The sequence below is a fragment of the Ovis aries genome, chromosome 13, assembly GCF_016772045.2.
Source record: "Ovis aries strain OAR_USU_Benz2616 breed Rambouillet chromosome 13, ARS-UI_Ramb_v3.0, whole genome shotgun sequence".
NCBI classification, from domain to species: domain Eukaryota; kingdom Metazoa; phylum Chordata; class Mammalia; order Artiodactyla; family Bovidae; genus Ovis; species Ovis aries.
Genome location: NC_056066.1, coordinates 36,637,876 through 36,658,786, shown reverse-complemented (window position 1 = coordinate 36,658,786; position 20,911 = coordinate 36,637,876). Strand labels below are relative to the sequence as shown.

The 20,911-nt window shown below is 40.4% G+C and overlaps 1 pseudogene; it reads right to left on the bottom strand.

The window, feature by feature from the left end:
- Positions 1-3,840: 3,840 nt before the first annotated feature.
- Positions 3,841-20,624, bottom strand: LOC101121031 (patched domain-containing protein 3-like; annotated as a pseudogene).
- Between the last annotated feature and the right edge of the window lie 287 nt (positions 20,625-20,911).

Sequence of the window (20,911 nt, the reverse complement as noted above, 5' to 3'; positions counted from 1 at the left end):
CAGGAAACTCTCGGGTGGAGAGGGGCGCTCAGTCCAACAGCTCCTTTCTGATCATTTGTGCTGTTTGAGAACGTGGTCTTTATTCCTGGAAATGAGCCTTAATCCCTCAAGGTTGCACCGGAGGCGGAGTGGGAGTCAGGGCAAAAGCCTGTGTGCGAGTCCCAGGGACCCAGGTAGGAGACGGGGCCGGACCTGGAGAGAAAGATCTGTACCCCCCGCAGGGCCTGGCCTAGAGCCTGAGCCGCCCTCAGCCTCCAGTCAAGACCGGGAACCGAGCTTGGCTGGGCGGCGGGGCAGAACGCAGAGCCCCTTCCGAGTCTCGGCGGAGGCTCAACTACCTCCACCAGCATCGCGGCCTGAGAACCAACTGGCCCAGCAGCCCTGCTGCCACACCAACTGCCTGGAGGCACCGCTGTCCTGGGCCTTCAGGCAGTTGGGCTGGAAGGTGGGCTCGCACCCCTGGGTCTTCCTGCTGCTGCCCATGGTGTTAACGGCCATTCTCGGCACTGGCCTGATTTACCTGCCCCAGGATGAAGATGATGACCTCGAGGAGAAGTACACCCCGGTAGGGAGACCCGCCAAGGCTGAGTGACACTTTGTGCAGGAACATTTCACCTCCAAAGACTCTCAAGTATGCCTCCAACCTAGTGGTCTCCAACACTGAGACACTGCTGGAGCCGGAAATCTTAGAAGTAATTAGCAAGGTGGAAGGCGTGGTGCAGGCTTTGACTGTGACACAGGACAGTGGAACTTACAGCAATGGAATCCCCTACATCAAGGTGTGCACTTCAAACCAGGGCTCCTGTGCCCAGCCTCCTCCCCCAACCCACTCTTGTCGCCTGGAAAAGGATCAAGGGCCTCAACCTGAACACCATTACCTTCCCCATCTACAGCCTAGCCTGTCAGATGATCATCTACCTGGCCAACATCCTGGGAGGAACTGTCTTAGGTGAGAGTATGATGCTGATCCAGTTACTCCTCCAGGCCAAAGCCATGTGGCTGCAGTACTACCAAAAAGACAGGTGAAGACAAGTGAAGGAGAGGAAAATGAAGGTAGCAAGGTGTGGCTGATCCATTTCTTAAGAAGGTTGGCAGCCTTGAAGAGTCTGGCCTTGAAGATGATCAAGGTAACTAGTGGCTGGGGTTTATAGGGAGGCCAGGAGAAGGTAGGAGGGATAAGAAGACTTGTTCCAAGGACCATAGCAGCAGCACTCCCAGATTATCAGATAGAGTCCTTGACTGGAAGCTAGGTGTGCTCTGCTTTATTTGATCCTTAATCCAGTTTTCTTAAAATAGCCCACTGAAGAAAGCCACAATAGATTCTAAAAGAGAGTGGATATGTGTATAACTGATTCACTTTGCTATACACATGAAACTAACACAACATTGTACAGCAACTATACTACAATCACTTTTTTTTTTTTAAGTAAAAAGAGATAGGACCTTAAAAAAATTGCCACAAATTTTAAATCCTTAGTAACATTCTGGTTAAAAAAAAACAAATCTTACATTCTCAGGGGAGGTCTGTTCAGTACAGATGCTGATCTTCAGGTTTAGTTTGGTTTTCTGGTCAAATTACTCTGAAATTCTTATTTCTAGTTCAAGGCTTTGCTGTTTCTAGGAGCCCCCTAAACTTTATTTGGAGCTCATTGGAATAAATAAAACAAAACTTTAAACAAAAGTTTCATGATTTTTTTAGAAAGAAAGATGAGCATCTTACAAGTAAATTATAGCATCGTGCCAGGCACATATTAGCTGTTCAGTAATTTTTGTGCTGGTGAACCTAATACTCTGAAGAAAACTGGTGAAAATGAGAAGACACCTTCTGGAAAAAGCCTTTTAATACTCAGGCCTTTCTGAAATGGTGTTTGTGCAATTAAAATAATAAAAGATAACAACCTAATAGAAGTTTAGAAAAAGTCAAAATGTAACAGTTATTAATGCTTTCACGGTTTCATATAAGATTCAGATTTTGTATATTCAGGAGTTTTAAACTTTAGATTTTTGAAAGAAACTTTGAAAAGCATGCCAGAGCTTGTGGGAAGAAGCAAATCTTCATTACCTTCTTATTCTAAAATCATAATCCATATATTTTGATTTTTTACTGAATTTTAATGTTTAAATCAATAAGCTGTAGTGTTGTAATATATGTAACACACACAATATAAAAATTGAAAGCTCTGTACCAGAATATATTTTTGTGGCAGATCCTCTACATTACTTTCTAGATAAGTAAAATTTGACGCAAATTCTATGACAGTGGTCCCCTTGTTTCACTTGGCATATCTTTTCATCATATTATTTGAAATTGTATCATGCTACAAGTAAAACAATTTTATTAGTAAACTCTTAAAAGTATTTTATTGTGATAATAAATATAATGTGTAGATATGTCGAAGGAGTATGTAATTTCCTTGGTTCTGTCTTTCCACAGCAAAGATTTGAAACACAGCGGACCAGTGTTACAGCTCGCTTACAGCTCAGAGTTTTATTCAGCAAGCAAAGGAAAGTACACCTTCGAGGCATGAGGGCAGGCTGACCCCAAAAGGGAGGCCTCAATCCATCTTGGCTTCCTCTTTTTATACATTTGTCTCTTGCCCCTGAGCCTGTCCTGTGGAAACTGGGCTAGCCAAGAGGGCTGTGTGTTTCACCTGAGGTTCTCACTTCAGTCCTCAGATTTTCTTTTGTATCATTTTTGCATGCTTTTTCCTGTCTTTGTCTTTTAGCCACTGCCATTTTGGACTCCTTTTTCCTATTCTAACAAACATTCCCACCTCAAGAGATGGGAGGCCCATTTCTTTGGGAATAGAGGTGGCAAGCTCTCTCTGGCTACTTCCTGCTGAGTTGGGATGGTGAGGGGCAATGGGCCTCCCCCTCTTGCTAGTCTGAAGCCTCAGAGTCCTTATAGTGGTGTCCATCTAAGAGTGAGTGATATTTTCCATGTTTGGCTGTAGTTTTATATATCCTTGTTGAACTGGCACTGCATGTTGCAGCTTGTTGACCTGGGCAGAGACAAAATGGGTTAAACAATCAATAATACACGAAGCAATCATAGGCAGCATCAATATGGTGATAACAGGGATTAGTAGGGGCATTAGCCAACTCCAAATTCCCCATCGCCAGAGAAGAGCCCCCAAAGAGAGGCTGTAGCCACCCCAAGAACTCTGCAGCTCATTCTTTTAGATCCTGTAGGATCTGAATGCTTTCCTTGAGGACTGTGAGACTTTCTTTAACTTAGCTGGAAGTATTTACCCAGAAACAACACGTCTCATTCAAGATGGTTTAAGTCCCTCTTTGTTCAGGGATCAGGAGATCTATCTCCTGTCTATTTTGGAGTACAACCCCTGCCAAGCAGTGTTGGCTCTTTAGATCTATCCTGAGAAATCTTATACCCATAAACTTAATTTTGGGGATGACCATTAGAATGACACTCATTTGTAGTTCTGAATAGGCATCAGAGATCTCCCACTCCTGTTTTTCCCCCAGTTCCTTCATCCTATTGAGTTTTGCATGGTTCTATATATTATTTTCCACCAGTCAGGTACTCCTGTCCACTCTCGGCTGATGTTCTGCATGCATTTCTGTCTCTGAAGGTGTATTGCTGATGTGTATATGGAGAGAGATGTACTCCATGTCCACCTACTCCTCCACCATCTTGTTCTCTCCTCTCTCAGTATACTTTAAATAACATTTTAAAGCAATATTTCCAAGCCAAGGAAACATGCCTTTGCTTTTAGCTTATTGACTATTCTTAATAGTGCATTTTCATCTGATTGGGTTGGGCTAATCAGGAATTCTATTACAGGTCTTTGACTTGTTAGTGGTTTTTCAAGCTAACTTTCAAAAGAAGGTTAAGAATACTGGGATAAAAATTAGACCATGAGGAGCTCCAAATACCATCACAAGAAAACAATCTTAAAAAACATCCTGAAGATGTATGCTTTAGCTACAGACAGGACACACACCTCTAGTATTGTTGAAACTGCACTTTGTAACATGGGCTAGCCTAGCAGATACAATGTCTCAATGGTTTTTCAGTTTACTGAGGTCTCTGAACTGGAAACAAATGCATAGGAAATGTGACCAGAAAAGTCAAAAGGAAACGCTATACAAATGACAAGATTAATCATGGCTATGGAATCAAGATTGACATTCCAGAAGGCCATAAAACCCATGAGGCCCATAGTCACAGAAGCAATAGCAAAAGTTACCCACAAAGAACACAGAGGCTGAGGAATTAACAATAAGGAAACAATGAACATAGCTGTTGATGCAACAGTCACATTTTGAACAGTGTTTCTGATATTGCAGAATACTGATCAAAATATATGAATGCCTAGTTGTATATCATTAGGGGAACTTCACACTTCTCAGCCATGTCTCAGAACTCGTATAACATCAGTTTCTTATTGGTTGAAGAAGAAATACTCATGGTTTGAATGAAGGCCTGAGAAGAAGTGATTTCCCTTGATGATGTAATATTAATGTTATACACAAAAAGTGGAAATTCCATTTTAAAAGTGGGTTTATTGCGTGGAAAACTGTCTTATGATTTATATCTTGATGGAGGTTTTCCATATATTTTATATATTCTCATAACCAAAACTCTAAGTTTTTATCTACATACTCACTGTTTTCAAAATCTGCCAGACATTTTCCCAATTTTTGCCTAGTATCTTTATCCCAGTAGTCAAGTGTCTCAGTAACAATAACCAAAATCCTGGGACCGTAACTTGAAAAGTGTTCTTCTTTTTCTTCATTACAATATGGTGTGAGATAGGAGTAGTCACTTGCCAAATTTCGGAGGTCTAAACATTCTTGCTCTCAGAAACACCCATATATACTATTTATGATGTACAAAGTATAGGAGCACTACAAAAAACTTGGACTTGTTGCTTGTGAGAAAAGGACTAAAATATTCTCTAAAGAATAGATTCACTGGATTCCATATGTGAAATTGATAGTCAACAGGAATTTGCTGTGTGGCTCAGAAAATTCAAACGGGGCTCTGTATCAGTCTAGAGGGGTGGGATGGGGAGGGATACGGGAAGGAGTTTCGAAAAGGAGGGGATATATGTATACCTATGGCTGATTCATGTTGAGGTTTGACAGAAAACAACAAAATTCTGTAAAGCAGTTATCCTTCAATTAAAAATAAATTTAAAAAAGAATAGACTCATTGGATGGATATCAGCTTTATGTTCATGAGAAAATTACATGGGAGGCAGAAGGACTTTTTTAATGAGGAACATTTTGGTCACGAGTTTCCTGCTTCTTCAGTCAGTGTGGACAGACTACTTCTCTTTCATCATTCACGGCCATAAGTGCTCCAAAACAGGTGATGTTATGAAAATAACAAAAGAGCACGGTTGTTCTTATATAAATGCAAAATTATTGTATGGGCCTGAAAGTGGTCAAAATTCCTGTATAGAAAGCCATGACGTTGGTGGTGGTGGTGGTGATCATAATGGACACTGCCACTTTTGAATAGACATCAAACATCTGCTCACTTATGCTATCCATAAGGCTGGTCTTCTGCCAGGCAGAAATCATGATAAACATGTCATTGACCTTAACACCTGTTAGAGAAAGAAATAGAGTCTATGAACTTTTTAAACATCCATTTAAAATTAGCAAGATCAACTCAAACAGTTTTCTTTGCCTGTTTCTCAAGGTCTCACTGATCTTGTGGTATACTTGTGTGAATGAATGACATGTCCTGTGCAAAGCAAGTGATGAGCCCTGCGCTGGGGTTTTGCAGTGCCTTATAATGACTGAAGGCAGACCCCAAAATGGAAACCTTGTCGGGGTTTATATACCGACCTCCCAATGCCGAGAGACACCCAACATCCCTGCAAGGGGAGCGGCCAGAAATGGGCGAAGCATGTGGATCAAACTTTCCTTTCTCAGTCACCTTTTCCTGGTCTCTGACCATTCCATAATTGCGTGGGGAATTAGAACTACTAACCTAATCTGTTGGATCATAAACTTTCAAGGGACTTGTGATCCATGCTGTTACTCTGTACTTTTACTTAGACCTCAAACTATATAGATGGAAGTGCCTAGCCTTGCTAGGAGCTGAAAGTTACAAAAGCACATTTGGGAGAGAGGTGGAGCTCTAGTTCCAGGAACGTCTCTCAGGCTAGAGGTCGTTCTCTTGGCTGGCTGCCTCAGGGTCCAGAATCCTAAAAGTAAGTCTTTGTCATGGCTGTGCCTCTGATCTATGTGGGTAGAAGCATTGCTGGTGACCATGAGGTTTTTGAAGACGCAGATTGGAAATTATAGGATCTGGTCAGCTTGCAAGTGCAGTAGGCTTCTTCTTTTGGTAGTGCTAGCTCTTAGCAGACCAGAGAAAGCTCTCCAACGGCTTGTGTTCAACTCCCTAGATATTCTTTTTGTGGAATCTGTGTGGATAAACTGGAAGGATTGGCCCTAGTAGCTTGAGGGCAGAAATAACGTTTTCCTCGCTGGCAACCCTCCACTCCCTCTTTTGCTATCACATATACTGGTGCGGCAACACTCAGAAGAGACATCTTGGGGTTTTTGTTCATCTCTTTATAACTCAACACTTCTGTTGTGGTCAGGACTGTACTCAGAAATGTGCACAGGCACATGGAACATGGATGCTTCCCCTAGAAGACTAGCTTGGGAAACATTCCAGGAAAGCTACTCTGTTCCACCCCGGGTGACATCAAAGGAGGAGCAAAAACCAGGCAAACGTCTTAATGTTGAGGAACTGGACATCAGTCTGGGATGCCATCAGGTCTACCCCTGGTGCATCTCCACCCCACCTCGGTGGTAGAACCAGGAGGGATAGATAAGTCACCTGTGTTGGTAAGGGACAGACTAAGTCCAACCAGGGAAGGAAAGCTTCAGTGGAAAATCTGTCTACATCCCCATCTAGAACAGGGAGGGATGCCTCCAATGGAAAGAAGCCACGGCTGCGGATGCCGCTTTTTTCCTCTCTTACAGATGGGAGCTAGCAGATCCAGAACCACCTCTTTAAAATGTATTTTTTTTTAATGGGGACAAGTTTGATCCCCAGAGTTTAAAAAAGACACACCTGATCTTTTTCTTTCATACTGAATGACCATGGTATCCTTTGGAAGATGGGGAACACCGGCCAGTTGAATGGTCTCAATTATAATACTGTTTTACAATTAGATCAGTCCTGCAGAAAACAAGAGAAATGGGTAGAAGTGCCATATGTGTTGCTCCTTATCACTCTGCGAGACATGTCAGATTTATGTCCTAAGGGTGCAGATTTGGGTATGAAACCTTCAGCTGCCTCCTATTCTCTTACTTTGCCCTGTTTCTGGGGCTCCCAACTAAACAGGCTGAGTCATGGTACCCTTCCATAAGGGATTGCCTCAGTCTCAATAGGAATTCAGTCTCAATTCATAGAAGCCTTTATGGGACTAACTTTATGTCCTTACTTGGAGAGATGTAACTTGTGTCTTGGGACAGACGCTGACCCCTGACTCGAGAACTCGAGTTTTGGGAGAAGCTACTACTTTTGGAGATGAATGGCTTGAGCATGAGAAAAGGGGAAAGAGGGAACACAAAAATAGCTCTCCTCCCTACTGAGAGGCAAGCAGTTCCCATGAGAGAGGCAGAGTGGGACTATAGCATGGCTAAAAGAAGATGGGATCAGAACCACTTTGCCAGGTGTATTCTTAAAGGACTCAAGTGAGTGCACACTAAGACTTTAAACTACACTAAGTTGGCTGACATAGAACAGAGAGAGAAGAAACCTCTGGATAAATTCCTAGAGAGACTACAAGAGGCTCTCCGCAAGTGTACTGACTTTGATCCCAAAAGTACAGAGGAAGGAAAAAATCTGAAAGATAGATTTCTCGCTCAGTCAGTTGCAGATATCTGCCATAAGTTATGAAAACAGGCGGTTGGACCAAATTAGTCTTTAAAATACTGTTACAGCTCGCTCAGATGGTATATCATGGTAAAGAATACAAGCAGGAAAAGAGAAAAAAAACCTGGCAAAAGGCTGAAGCCCCAACAATGGCTGTCAGATCCTCTCTGAAATAGCCTGAGGAAAAGTGCCCAGAATAATCCAGGTGAAAAAGAGTGGACTTGTTATTAGGTGGAAAGGAGAGGCTTCGCAAGCAGGATTGCCCTCAGGCATCTAAGCTGCACCTGGCTCCATGTCCTGTCTGTAAAACCTGAGGAGAGACTGCCCTCTGAGACATAGGCCCCAGGGGTTGGACTTTCAAGACAATCAGGACTGAAAGTGCCTGGGGGTCCCCACACAAGCTCTCATTCTAATTACACCTGTGGAACCCTGGGGATTAATAACTGTGGGGGGCCAATCAGTCAATTTTCTTTTGGACACTGGGGCAACTTGCCCTAAGCTCAGTGAAGCCCTTTGTCCGCTTTCCTCCTGATCCACTACTGCAATTGGACTGTCAGTTCAGTTCAGTTCAGTTGCATCCGACTCTTTGAGACCCCATGAATCACAGCACGCCAGGCCTCCCTATCCATCACCAACTCCCAGAGTTCACTCAGACTCACGTCCATTGAGTCAGTGATGCCATCCAGCCATCTCATCCTCGGTTGTCCCCTTCTCCTCCTGCCCCCAATCCCTCCCAGAATCAAAGTCTTTTCCAATGAGTCAACTCTTCGCATGAGGTGGCCAAAGTACTGGAGTTTCAGCTTTAGCATCATTCCTTCCAAAGAAATCCCAGGGTTGATCTTCAGAATGGACTGGTTGGATCTCCTTGCAGTCCAAGGGACTCTCAAGAGTCTTCTCCAACACCACAGTTCAAAAGCATCAATTCTTCGGCGCTCAGCCTTCTTCACAGTCCAACTCTCGCATCCATACATGACTACTGGAAAAACCATAGCCTTGCCTAGACAGACCTTAGTTGGCAAAGTAATGTCTCTGCTTTTGAATATGCTATCGAGGTTGGTCAAAGCTTTTCTTCCAAGGAGGAAGCATCTTTTAATTTCATGGCTGCAGTCACCATCTGCACTGATTTTGGAGCCCCCCAAAATAAAGTCTGACACTGTTTCCACTGTTTCCCCATCTATTTCCCATGAAGTGATGGTACTGGATGCCATGATCTTCGTTTTCTGAATGTTGAGTTTTAAGCCAACTTTTTCACTCTCCTTTTTCACTTTCATCAAGAGGCTTTTTAGTTCCTCTTCACTTTCTGCCATAAGGGTGGCATCGTCTACATATCTGAGATTATTGATATTTCTCCCGGAAATCTTGATTCTAGCTTGTGTTTCTTCCAGTCCAGCGTTTCTCATGATGTACTCTGCATAGAAGTTAAATAAGCAGGGTGACAATATACAGCCTTAACGTACTCCTTTTCCTATTTGGAACCAGTCTGTTGTTCCATGTCCAGTTCTAACTGTTGCTTCCTGACCTGCATACAGATTTCTCAAGAGGCAGGTCAGGTGGTCTGGGATTCCCATCTCTTTCAGAATTTTCCACAGTTTATTGTGATCCACACAGTCAAAGGCTTTGGCATGGTCAATAAAGCATAAATAGATGTTTTTCTGGAACTCTCTTGCTTTTTCGATGATCCAGCGGATGTTGGCAATTTGATCTCTGGTTCCTCTGCCTTTTCTAAAACCAGCTTGAACATCAGGAATTCACAGTTCACGTATTGCTGAAGCCTGGCCTGGAGAATTTTGAGCATTACTTTACTAGCGTGTGAGATGAGTCCAATTGTGTGGTAGTTTGATCATTCTTTGGCATTGCCTTTCTTTGGGATTGGAATGAAAACTGACCTTTTCCAGTCCTGTGGCCACTGCTGAGTTGTCCAAGTTTGCTGGCATATTGAGTGCAGCACTTTCACAGCATCATCTTTCAGGATTTGAAATAGCTCCACTGGAATTCCATCACCTCCACTAGCTTTGTTCGTAGTGATGCTTTCTAAGGCCCACTCAGGGTTTGCCCTAATTTTAAGTGATGTATTGTGCTTACTTTAATTTTATCACTTACAAGTCACCAAAAGTTTTGTAAATTCTGCTTCTCTTTGAGGATAAGAAACAAAATTCCCCAAATTTCAAAAAGGGCTTTCTTAATATGATGCAATTTTTCACCCCCTGTCTTCCCCATCTGACTGTCAGAGACAAGGAAATAAAAACACATAAAATCTGTCCTCTTTGGTCTTTACCACCTGGATTTTCCATTAAACAGCCAGATGTAAAGGAAGTAACACCTTAGTGCTTCAGAAACAGAAAGGAAAGATTCTTCTTTTGCACTAAAGCTATTCTTTCCCCACTGCCTTTTACAATTCTTTTTTTCATTTGGATCCTGGAGAGATCAAAAAAGGAATGCTGTTCACTAAAACAGATGAACCAAAGTTTACCAAAACACAAGGAGCAGAGTAAAACTGATGAATTGTTAGTTAGTGTGGAATTCTGGAATATAAATAATGCTTCCCAATTCCACATTCAATAACCATCAAACTTTATAGCTAAAGAGTATAGAAATAATTACCCACTGTGACCCCACTATTTACCAGAAACAGGAATAAAACCAAGGATGCCTAAATGGTTTGTTCAAAATCCCCTTAAGTGGCATTCCCTAGCATTTTATGGCACCAAAAGAGATGATACAATTCTGTAACCCTCAATCTGAAAAATTACCAAATGAATTCATCAAATGAATCAGATACATTAAAAGCATGTTGCTGGCAAAGTAATTTAATGCCTTATATAGGTGTAGGGCTCATCTGCTTTTTCCTTAAAGAAGAAAACCTTAGAACTCAGTCAAGGCACTTCTTACACAAAAGAGCAAACAAATTTAAAAATCTATTACTGGAAGGAAGAAAAATCTCATAGCATCTCAAAACTCAGTTTTCTCCTTTGGAGATAAACACTTCTTTTTGTGTGTGTGAGCGTTTATACTACCTATGAAACAAAATCACACATGTCAAAATCTACTACATTTTAGTAAACAACATTATGTAAAGGTCTGTCTCAAAAGAAACATCTGAGAGTGGTGATTCAAGAATATGTGGGGAGGCGGTCCTAAGATGGCAGATGAATAGGACCAGGAGACCACTTTCTCCCCAACAAATTCATCAAAAGAACATTTAAACACTGAGCAAATTCCACAAAACAACTTCTGAATGCTGACAGAGGACATCAGGCACCCAGAAAAGCAGCCCATTGTCTTTGAAAGGAAGTAGGAAAAAATATAAAACATAAAAAGAAAGACAAAAGAGGTAGGGACAGAGCTCCATCCTGGGAAGGGAGTCTTAAAAGAGAGAAGTTTCCAAACACCAGGAAACACTCTCACTGCTGAGTCTGTGGTGAGCCTTGGAACCACAGAAGTGAAGTGAAGTGAAGTCGCTCAGTCATGTCCGACTCTTTACGACCCCACGGACTATTGCCTACAAGGCTTCTCAGTCCATGGGATTTTCCAGGCAAGAGTACTGGAGTGGGTTGCCATTTCTTTCTCCAGGGGATCTTCCTGACCCAGGGATCAAACATGGGTCTCCTGCATTGTCAGCAGATGCTTTACCCACTGAGCCACAGAGGGCAACATAACTGGCAGGAAAATTAATTAATTAATTAATTAAAACCCACAGAATATGTGCCCAACAGTAACTCCACCAGCAGAGAAGCACCGCAGACGCCTACACCTGCCACTAGCAAGTGGAGGCTGGGCAGGGAGGCGCGGACTGCATTGCTTAGAGTAAGGACTGGGCCTGAATGCCCCAAGGGCAATCTGAGGGAACTAACTTGGGCTAGCAAACCAGACTGCGGGATAGCTGCCCCATGAAAAGCCCTAACCTAAGACACCGCCAGGCCCGCTCACAGAACAAAGGACTGAAAAGAGCTAGCCAGCTGCAGATTATCCCCCTCTGGTGACAGGCAGCCAGAGCTGGAAGGGGGCAATTGCAGCCCCAGAGAGGCATCTACCAAACTTCAAGCAGGCTTCTTTGCTAAGACTTCTTGGGGCTCTGGACGGTCAACATCTGCCTGAGAAGGCACGTCAGTTGTACACTCAAAAAACCAAGTGGCAGGGACGGGGGAGGCAATAAGTCGTAACACTTCATCACCTGAACTGCTCGGACTTGGGAAGGGCACAAAACACAGGCCCAACCAAGTCTGCACCTCTGAGGACCACCTGAGTGCCTGAACCTGGGCGGCTTAGACCTGGGAGGTGCATGCATCCCAGGGCTGGCCTCGGATGGTTCCCAGCGGAACCACCTAGAGCCTGAGCAGTGTGGGCATGGAGGGCACATGCACCATGAGCGGGGGCAGGCCCAGTGTGGCTGAGACACTGCAAGCCAGTGTTATTCGTTTGTAGCATCCCTCCCTCCCCACACCACGACTGAACAAGTGAGCCTAAAAAAGTGTCCACCACCACTCCCTTGTGTCAGGGCAGAAATCAGACACTGAAGAGACCAGCAAACAGAAGAAGCTAAAACAGAGGGAACAGTCTTGGAAGTGACAAGTGCAATAGATTATAACCCTGTAGTTAGTACCAGCTACATAGGAAGGGCCTATAGATCTCAAGAAATCTAAGCTGGACCAAGGAACTAGCCAAAAATGAACTGACCCCACAATGCCCACAACAACACCAGAGAAAGTCCTAGATATATTTTTACTATTTCTACTATCATTTTTTAAATTTTTGTTCAATTTTTAAGTCCTCTATTACTCCTTTAATCATCTTTTTTATAACCTACTATTACTTTGCAAAAAAATATTTTTGAAGCAAACTTCATATATATATATTATAATTTTTGTGACTTTGTTGTTTTCTTTTTTTCTTTTCTTTAATATTGTATTTTTGAAAATCTAACCTCTACTCAAGAGCTTTAATCTTTGATTCTTGGTATCTGTTATCAATTTTGTGCCTTTAAGAACCCGATCTTCAGTAGTCATTTTTACTTGGGAGCAAGATTACTGGCTTGACTGCTCTCTCCCCCTCTGGACTCTCCTCTTTCTCCACCAGGTCACCTCTATCTCTTCCCTCCCTCTTCTCTTCTCTACTCAACTCTGTGAATCTCTTTGTGTGTTCCAGACGGTGGAGAACGCTTAGGGAACTGATTACTGGCTGGATCTCTCTCTCTCTCCTTTTGATTCTCCCCCCCACCCTTTACCCACCTGGCCACCTCTGTCTCTTTCCTCCATCTTTGCTTCTCTGTATAACTCCGTGAACATCTTTGAGTGGTCCAGACTGTGGAGCACACATAAGGAAGTGATTACTGGCTAGCTTGCTCTCTCCTCTTTCAATTCCACCTCACTCATTTGGGTGATCTCTAACTCCCTTCTCCCTCTTCTCTTCTCCATGTAACTCTGTGAACCTCTCTGGGTGTCCCTCAATGTGGAGAAACTTTTCATCTTTAACCTAGATGTTTTATCAATGGTGCTGTATAGATGGAGAAATCTTGAGGCTACTGTGAAAATAAGACTGAAAACCAGAAGTAGGAGGCTTAAGTCCAAATCCTGAGATCACCAGAGAACTCCTGACTCCAGGGAACATAAATCAACAGGAGCTCATCAAATACCTCCATACCTACACTGAAACCAAGCACCACCCAAAGGCCAACAAGTTCCAGAGCAAGACATACCACGCAAATTCTCCAGCAACATAGGCATGCAAATTCTCCAGTAACACAGGAACACAACCCTGAGCTTCAATATACAGGCTGCCCAAAGTCGCTCCAAACCCACTGACATCTCATAACTGGACACTTCATTGCACTCCAGAGAGAAGAAATCCAGTTCCACCCACCAGAACACTGACACAAGCTTCCATAACCAGGAAACCTTGACAAGCCACCTATACAACCCCACAATACAAACTCCACAATAAAGAGAACTCCACAAACAGCTAGAATACAGAAAGGCCACCCCAAACACAGCAATATAAACAGAATGAAGAGACAGAGGAATACCCAGCAGGTAAAGGAATAGGATAAATGCCCACCAACCAAACAAAAGAGGAAGAGATAGGAAATATACCTGATAAAGAATTCCAAATAATGATAGTGAAAATGATCCAAAATATTGAAATCAAAATGGAATCACAGATAAATAGCCTGAGACAAGGACTGAGAAGATGCAAGAAAGGTTTAACAAGGACCTAGAAGAAATAAAAAAAGAGTCAGTATATAATGAATAATGCAATAAATGAGATCAGAAACACTCTGGAAGGAACAAATAGTAGAATAATGGAGGCAGAAGATAGGATTAGTGAAGTAGAAGATAGAATAGTAGAAACAAATGAATCAGAGAGGAAAAAAGAAAAACGAATTAAAAGAAATGGGGACAATCTCAGTGACCTCCGGGACAGTGTTAAATACCCCAACATTCGAATCATAGGAGTCCCAGAAGAAGAAGACAAAAGGAAAGACCATGAGAAAATACTTGAGGACATAATAGTTGAAAATTTCCCTAAAGTGGGGAAGGAAATAATCACCCAAGTCCAAGAAACCCAGAGAGTCCCAAACAGGATAAACCCAAGGTGAAACACCCCAAGACACATATTAATTAAATTAACAAAAATCAAACACAAAGAACAAATATTAAAGTAGCAAGGGAAAAACAAAAAATAACACACAAGGGCATTCCCATAAGGATAACAGCTGATCTTTCAATAGAAACTCTTCAGGCCAGGAGGGAATGGCAGGACATAAAGTGATGAAAGAAAATAACCCACAGCCCAGATTACCGTACCTAGCAAGGAACTCATTCAAATATGAAGGAGAAATCAAAAGCTTTACAGACAAGCAAAAGCTGAGAGAATTCAGCACCACCAAACCAGCTCTCCAACAAATCCTAAAGGATCTTCTCTAGCCAGGAAACACAGAAAGGGTGTGTAAACTTGAACCCAAAACAATAAAGTAAATGGCAATGGGATCATATCTATCAATGATTACCTTTAAAGTAAATGGGTTGGCTGCCTCAACCAAAAGACAAAGACTGGCTGAATGGATATAAAAACAAGACCCCTATATATGTTGTCTACAAGAGAACAACCTCAAAACAGGGGACACATACAGACTGAAACTGAAGAGCTAGAAAAAGATATTTCATGCAAATAGAGACCAAAAGAAAGCAGGAGTAGCAATACTCATACCAGATAAAATAGACTTTAAAACAAAGGCTGTGAAAAGAGACAAAGAAGGACACTACATAATGAGCAAAGGATCAATCCAAGAAGAAGATATAACAATTATAAATAAATATGCACCCAACATAGGAGCACAGCAATTTGTAAGACAAATGTTGACAAGTATGAAAGGGGAAAATAACAATAACACAATAATAGTGGGAGGCTTTAATACCCCACTCACACCAATGGAAAGATCAACTAAACAGAAAATTAACAAGGAAACACAAACTTGAAATGATACAATAGACCAGTTAGACCAATTGATATCTATAGGACATTTTACCCCAAAACAATGAATTTCACCTTTTCCTCAAGTGTACACGGAACCTTCCCCAGGATAGATCACATCCTGGGCCATAAATCTAGCCTTGGTAAATTCAAAAAAAATTGAAATCATTCCAAGCATCTTTTCTGACCACAATGCAGTATGATTAGATCTCAATTACAGGACAAAAACGAATAAACATTCCAACATATGGAGGCTGAACAACATGCTGCTGAATAACCAACAAATCACAGAAGATATAAATAAAGAAATCAAAATATGCATAGAAATGAATGAAAATGAAAACACAACAACCCCAAACCTGTGGGACACTGTAAAAGCAGTGCTAAGGGGAAGGTTCATAGCAATACAGGCATACCTCAAGAAACAAGAAAAAAGTCAAATAAATAACCCAATTCTATGCCTAATGCAATTAGAAAAGGAAGAAATGAAGAACTCCAGGGTTAATAGAAGGAAAGAAATCTTAAAAATTAGGGCAGAAATAAATGCAAAAGAAACAAAAGAGACCATAGCAAAAATCAACAAAGCCAGAAGCTGGTTCTTTGAAAGGATAAATAAAATTGACAAACCATTAGCCAGACTCATCAAGAAACAAAGGGAAAAAAATCAAATCAATAAAATTAGAAATGAAAATGGAGAGATCACAACAGACAACACAGAAATACAAAGGATTCATAAGAGACTACTATCAGCAATTGTATGCCGATAAAAAGGACAATTTGGAAGAAATGGACAAATTCTTAGAAAAGTACAACTTTCCAAAACTGAACCAGGAGAAATAGAAAATCTTAACAGACTCATCACAAGCACAGAAATTGAAACTGCAATCAGAAATCTTCCAGCAAACAAAAGCCCAGGTCCAGATAGCTTCACAGCTGAATTCTACCAAAAATTTAAAGAGCTAACACCTATCCTCCTCAAACTCTTCCAGAAAATTGTAGAGGAAGGTAAATGAGTTTGATTTCCAAACTCATTCTATGAGGCCACCATCTCCCTAATACCAAAACCTGACAAAGATGCCACAAAAAAAGAAAACTACAGGCCAATATCACTGATGAACATAGATGCAAAAATCCTTAGCAAAATTCTAGATATCAGAATCCAACAACACATTAAAAGGATCATACACCATGACTAAGTGGGCTTTATCCCAGGGATGCAAGGATTCTTCAATACCCACAAATCAATCAAAGTATTATACCACATTAACAAATTGAAAAATAAAAACCATATGATTATCTCAATAGATGCAGAGAAAGGCTCTCAACAAAATTCAACATCCATTTATGATAAAAACTCTCCAGAAAGCAGGAATAGAAGGAACATAACTCAACATAATAAAAGCTATATATGACAAACACACAGCAAACATTATCCTCGATGGTGAAAAATTGAAAGCATTTCCCCTAAAGTCAGGAGCAAGACAAAGGTGCCCACTCTCACCACTACTATTCAACATAGTTTTGGAAGTTTTGGCCACAGCAATCAGAGCAGAAAAAGAAATAAAAGGAATCCACATTGGAAAAGAAGAAGTAAAACTCTCACTGTTTGCAGATGACATGATCCTCTACATAGAAAACCCTAAAGATTCCACCAGAAAATTACTAGAGCTAATCAATGAATATATCAAAGTTGCAGGATATAAAATCAACACACAGAAATCCCTTGCATTCCTATACACTAATAATGAGAAAATAGAAAGAAAAATTAAGGAAACAATTCTATTCACCATTGCAACGAAAAGAATAAAATACTTAGGAATACATATACCTAAAGAAACAAAATACCTATTTATAGAAAACTATAAAACACTGGTGAAAGAAATCAAAGAGGACACTAATAGATGGAGAAATATACCATGTTGATGGATCGGAAGAATTATATAGTGAAAATGAGTATACTACCCAAAGCAATCTATAGATTCAATGCAATCCCTATCAAGCTACCAATGGTATTTTTCACAGAGCCAGAACAAATAATTTCATAATTTGTTTGGAAATACAAAAAACCTTGAATAGCAAAGCAATCTTGAGAAAGAAGAATGGAATGGAAAGAATCAACCTGCCTGACTTCAGGCTGTACTACAAAGCCACAGTCATCAAGACAGTATGGTACTGGCACAAAGACAGAAATATAGATCAATGGAACAAAATACAAAGCCCAGAGATAAATCCACCCACCTGTGGACACCTCATCTTTGACAAAGGAAGCAAGAATATACAATGTAGAAAAGACAATCTCTTTAACAAGTGTTGCTGGGAAAACTGGTCAACCACTTATAAAAGGATGAAACTAGAACACTCTCTAACACCATACACAGAAATAAACTCAAAATGGATTAAAGATCTAAAAAGACCAGAAACTATAAAACTCATAGAGGAGAACATAGGCAAAATGCTCTGTGACATAAATCACAGCAGGATCCTCTATGACCCACCTCTCAGAATATTGGAAATAAAAGCAAAAATAAACAAATGGGACCCAATTAAAATTAAAAGCTTCTGCACAACAAAGGAAACTATAAGCAAGATGAAAAGACAGCCTTCAGAATGGGAGAAAATAATAGCAAATGAAGCAACTGACAAAGAACTAATCTCAAAAATATACAAGCATCTCCTGCAGCTCAATTCCAGAAAAATAAACGACCCAATCAAAAAATGGGCCAAGGGACTAAACAGACATTTCTCCAAAGAAGACATACAGATGGCTAACAAACACATGACAAGATGCTCAAAATCATTCATTATCAGAGAAATGCAAATCAAAACCATAATGAGGTACCATTTCACAGCAGTCAGAATGGCTGCGATCCAAAAGTCTACGAGCAATAAATGCTGGAGAGGGTGTGGAGAAAAGGGAACCCTCTTACACTGTTGGTGGGAATTCAAACTAGAACAGCCACTATGGAGAACAGTGTGGAGATTCCTTAAAAAACTGGAAATGGAACTGCCTTATGACCCAGCAATCCCACTTCTGGGCATACACACCGAGGAAACCAGAATTGAAAGAGACATTTGTACCCCAATGTTCATCACAGCACTGTTTATAATAGCCAGGACATGGAAGCAACCTAAATGTCCATCAGCAGATGACTGGATAAGAAAGCTGTGGTACATATACACAATGGAGTATTACTCAGCCATTAAAAAGAATATATTTGAATCAGTTCTAATGAGGTGGATGAAACTGGAGCCTACTATACCGAGTGAAGTAAGCCAGAAAGTAAAACACCAATACAGTATACTAACGCATATTTATGGAGTTTAGAAAGATGGTAACGATAACCCTATATGTGAGATAGCAAAAGAGACACAGATGTATAGAACAGTCTTTTGGACTCTGTGGGAGAGGGAGAGGGTGGGATGATTTGGCAGAATGGCGTTGAAACATGTATAATATCATATAAGAAATGAATTGCCAGTCCAGGTTCAATGCATGATACAGGATGCTTGGGGCTGGTGCACTGGGATGACCCAGAGGGATGGTACGGGGAGAGAGGTGGGAGGGGGGGTTCAGGATGGGGAACATGCGTATACCTGTGGCAGATTCATGTTGATGTTTGGCAAAACCAATACAATATTATAAAGTAATTGGCCTCCAATTAAAATAAATAAATTTATAATTTAAAAAAAGAATATGTGGGAGTACATGTATTTGTTATTTAAAATATCCTGAAGTGGCCATGTTGGAAATCTAAAATTTGTTACAATTTAACTATTAAACTTCTTAATCTTTGCTTAGTTACTCACACATCACCAGATCACAACTAAGAAGTGAAAAATAACTTGCCTTACCCCCAAATAGGAAAAAACATGAACTTACAAACCCAATTTTGTCCCTGTTTGTTTGAGTTAAACAATTCACATATGTTAAATGTACCAAAACTTAATTAGATGATTTTTAATGTTATAAAGGCTGACTTCCATTAAAAATATTTCACCTCACTATATCTTAAACAAGGAGTCCCTACAGCACATTTGTAAGGTTTCTTTTTTCTTTTTAAGGACTAATATCTGGAGAACAGATAAACTTTATATTACTAGGAGCCAAAATCTATTAACACCAATCAAAAAGAGGAATCAATTCCTAAATTTTAATGCAAATTATATATAATGATAACATTATACATCAATACATATTACCTGCATACATTCAGTTACATGTGTGCTTAGTCCTGTCTGATTCTTTGCATCCCCTAGGACTGTAGACTGCCCAGATCCTCTGTCAATGGGGACTCTCCAGGCAAGAATATGGAGTGGGTTGCCACACCCTCCTCCAGGGGATCTTCCCAACCCAGGGATTGAATCATGGTCTCCCAACAATACTGGAGTGGGTAGCCTATCCCTTTTTCCAGGGAAAATTCCTGACCCAGGAATTGAACTGGGGCCTCCTGCTTTGCAGGTGGATTCTTTACCAGCTGAGTTATCTGGGAAGCCCCTACATTCAGTTAGATTAAATCCTAATAGCCACCAATGAAAGTGGATAATGCATTTTTAATAATATTTACTGATTTCCCACCTGAAAATGAAATAAGAAAGTTATTATTTGTACCCTAACAACAAAGGTCCAATCTGGAAGGTTCACTTCTTTTAATAGGCTGTTGGGCTGATTCTAAGACCTACTTTGTCCCTGAATATTCATCCCTAACTCAACTATGCCAAGATATCAGACAGAATGAATCTTTAGTCTTGGCATCAGTGACTGGCAATTTCAACAGAAAACCTTGACCACTGGCGATGATTTCTCTTTACATGTATCTAGGTCAGGGACCATCATTGTCATATTGTTCATAAATTCAACTCTTTAATCTTTTGATTCAGTATTTGATATCACCTTCCTTTATCATGTAATGAAATTCTAAAAATGGAAGAAGTAAATAATAGACAGGAAAGTTTTTTGCCTCAATTCCAAAGACAAGCTATAAATTATAATAGATTCTAACAATATTTTAAGTTTTCTAATTAAAGTGCTATAAAAAATTAAATTATCATCTGTAGACTCTAAAAGGCTACTTTTGAAAGGTAATTTTATTTGTTGTGAACTCTGTTACAAACTGTATTATGTTGTTAAAGAATAGAAAACAATATTAAACCAAAAGTTTAAATTTACATTTTTATATACCTCTGAGTGACTATTTTCATCTCCATCAAAGTTTTCTTGCTCTTCCTCTGATGTCATTTCTAAGTCTAGTTCTGCTGACAAATCTGTATGTTTTGCTAAAATTAGCATGTTTAGATAAAAGACAAAATATTTAAAACAGATTTAAAACATTGTATCAAATGACAGCTTATCAATCTTAATCTTCAGCTGAATGTTTACTTCTTTAAGAAATATTTCCAGTGATCAAAAACTTCAACAAACCTTTTGGGAAATACCAGAATTCATCAAGTTACAGGCACACAAACATCTCAAAGATTCTTTCATAAATTCATCCAATCATCAGTGAACAAAACAATCAGAAACCAAACAAAATTTCAAAATACAGGACAGACATATAAAGTCACAATATCTTCTCT